The following is a 2,895-nucleotide window of genomic DNA, read 5'->3' as shown; positions in this document are numbered from 1 at the left end:
GACAATTGACAAACAATAGAACAGACCACCCAGAGAGTGCTGATGTTTAGCACAGGGAACATTTGTCTAGCGTGTAAGACTTCAATGAAGAGGCAATAGCTGGCTTCCAGTACTGAAACATTTTAGATTTAGGAGGCCTTACAAAACTTTTATGGGGCATGAAGTTTGCCAAGCTGATGTTTTACATTACAGGTTCATCTGGGATGAAGAGAGTATAAGTGTTCTGTGTGAAAACCCTCATAAGCTACTCAACAACTGACTCTAGTTCATTACACATAATACAATTTTTAACAGCTTTTAAAACTCATCCCACATCTGACCTGCAAATCATCACAATTCCTTCTATGAAAAACAACCCTTATTTAATTGACCACCATACATACAGGGGTTAATTTACTAAAAGGCAAAAAGGCTGTTCAGTTTGCAAAGGAATTTGAACTTAGCAGGAGAAGTTTGCCCGTAGTTTAGTGAATGAGGGGAAACTCTACTGACTTCATCCCCACAGTCTCACACTATGCTGGCCATGACCACAATATAATGTTCTTGCTATAGTGATGATGTAAACAAATGTATAGCTCAGCATATCATTTCTAAAGTATTTGTACTACTTTAAGCTCCCTATCACATTGAGGTTGATTTATGGAGGTAAAGATTTGTTACTATTTAAAACATAACCATTAGTAAAGCCTGGATTTTCTCAGTGATAACAAATTAAGCCTGATTTGCCGAAGGCAAATAGGCTGTTCACTTTGTAAGGGAATTTGCACTTTGCAGAGGAAGTTTTCCCTTAGCTTGGTCAATGTGGCAAAGCTCTGCTAACTTCCAACATCCAATTATGTGCAAGCAAAAATACTAGGGCTGTGGAAATTAAAGATTCATTTCTCGATTAATCTTTAAACTTTTAGATCGATTAAAATTATTTTGATCGCTAATGAAAACCCTCACCTCTCCGCCGGCTTCCGGGAGTCCCGTCGGCGTTCCGGTGACGTCACGGACATTGACGTCACCAGACTCCTCCCCCAAGTGGCTCTGTCGGCTAACAGGGGTAAGGGGGAGGAGTCGTTCGTTAGCCGACGGAGCCACTTGGGCCGGTGAGTTTGCCCAAGAAACTTTCTGCACGAGCGCCAGCCAAGGCATTGGCCTATACACATACAGCACAGCAATGAAGTAATAAAATGAACTAGGATCACACTAATCCAGCACGTTATTATTCTGAGTTGCCCCACTCAAGCGGCGGCCATATTGAGTGGGACACGTGAGATTAATAACATGCTGGATTAGTGTGATCCTAGCTCATTTTATTACTTCATTGCTGTGCTGTATGTGTATAGGCCAATGTAGTTGGATCTGTATGGGCGTTATAATAAAATCGAAATTAATCGATTTTAAAAAATTTCGATTAATTGAACACAAAAATTTTAATCATTACCACCCCTAAAAAAATACAGTTTTTTTCACATTTTCCTTGCACATGATTGGGTATTCTATGCAAAGTGAAATTTCACCACATTCACCAAGGTAACGGAAACATCCCCTGCAAAGAGCAAATTCCCTTGCAAAGTGAAACAGCCTATTTGCCTTTGGCAAATCAGACTAATTTGTTATCACTGAGAAAATCCAGGATTTACTAATGGTTATGTTTTAAATAGTAACAAGCACAGATTACATAAGTGATGTCTGCAAGTATTGTATTAATGGTAAAATTGATCCTTGTGGAGCACCACCTTGTCAGGCAGAGCCTGCACATGGGGCCTTGAGTTCTGGCCAAGTTGAGATAAAGCCACTATTTTTTTCAGGTGAAGCCTGGGCATCTATCATTTAACTTTAAAATGCCTCTGCTGATATTGGACAGTTGAGAGACAGGGATTGGGGCTTAGTACCAGAAAGGATAGGACTTCAGACTGACCAAAGTCGAAGCTACATGTACAGTGCATGCCTAAGATCCAAGGGAGTTTTACAGGGACATAGGGATAAACTGTGAACACTGTCTGTCCTAACCAAGGGTTAATGATCTCAAGGCATGGGTGGTGCATTGTATGATAATGAACTTTCGCTATGACCCCACTCTGAAATTGTTCAGAATAGTTTACAGTCCTGAATGAACCTACTCCAAATAAATTAGAAAGATAAGATTTTTTGTAAAATAAAATATTTTCAGGTGTGCTGTGTGAATGGGAACACACAAACAGAGTGGGGTTTCTCAAATTTGACTGCAAAAGTGGAATTACACATTAAGCCTCCTAGATGTTAGGACTAGTGATAGGCCAAACACACCCGAGTTCGAACTTTGGACCATGGAAAAAGTTTGAACTCGAACTTAAATGAAAAAGTCTATGGGACCAGAACTCTGAAAATCAATTGTCCCCATTTTGAAACCTTATATGCACGTAATTGGCCATAAAAAGGGTATGGGGAATCGGGTACTACCCTCGGAGACATGTATCAATGAAACAAAAACACTTTTAAAAACTACCGTTTTTCCGTTTTTTAAGAGCAGTGGTTTGAACATTGCTTAAAGTGAAACAATACAAATGAAAAATTCCTTTAAATACCGTGCCTTGGGGGGTCCCCTTAAAATGCCTGTAAAGTGGCACATCTGTACGATGTATAGAACCTGCTGCAGCAAAAATTACATTTATAAAAGAAAAAAATAAATTTATAGAGAAAAAAAAAAGCATGCAGTTCCCCCTCCCAAACACCAGACCCTTTAGGTCTGGTAGGGATTTTAGGAGGGACCCCATTTAAATAAAAACAAAAAAAGCATGTGGGGTTCCCCCCCAAAATCATAGCAGGCCCTTAAAGTCTGGTAGAAATTTTAAGGAGGAACACCCCCATGGGACATGGGGGTCTCCCCTAAAATTCCCAACTAGACCATTGATCCAAGCACAGGCCTGG

This window comes from Nanorana parkeri, unplaced genomic scaffold, assembly GCF_000935625.1.
Source record: "Nanorana parkeri isolate BGI_ZX_2015 unplaced genomic scaffold, ASM93562v1 scaffold932, whole genome shotgun sequence".
NCBI classification, from domain to species: domain Eukaryota; kingdom Metazoa; phylum Chordata; class Amphibia; order Anura; family Dicroglossidae; genus Nanorana; species Nanorana parkeri.
This window is presented reverse-complemented; position numbering follows the sequence as displayed.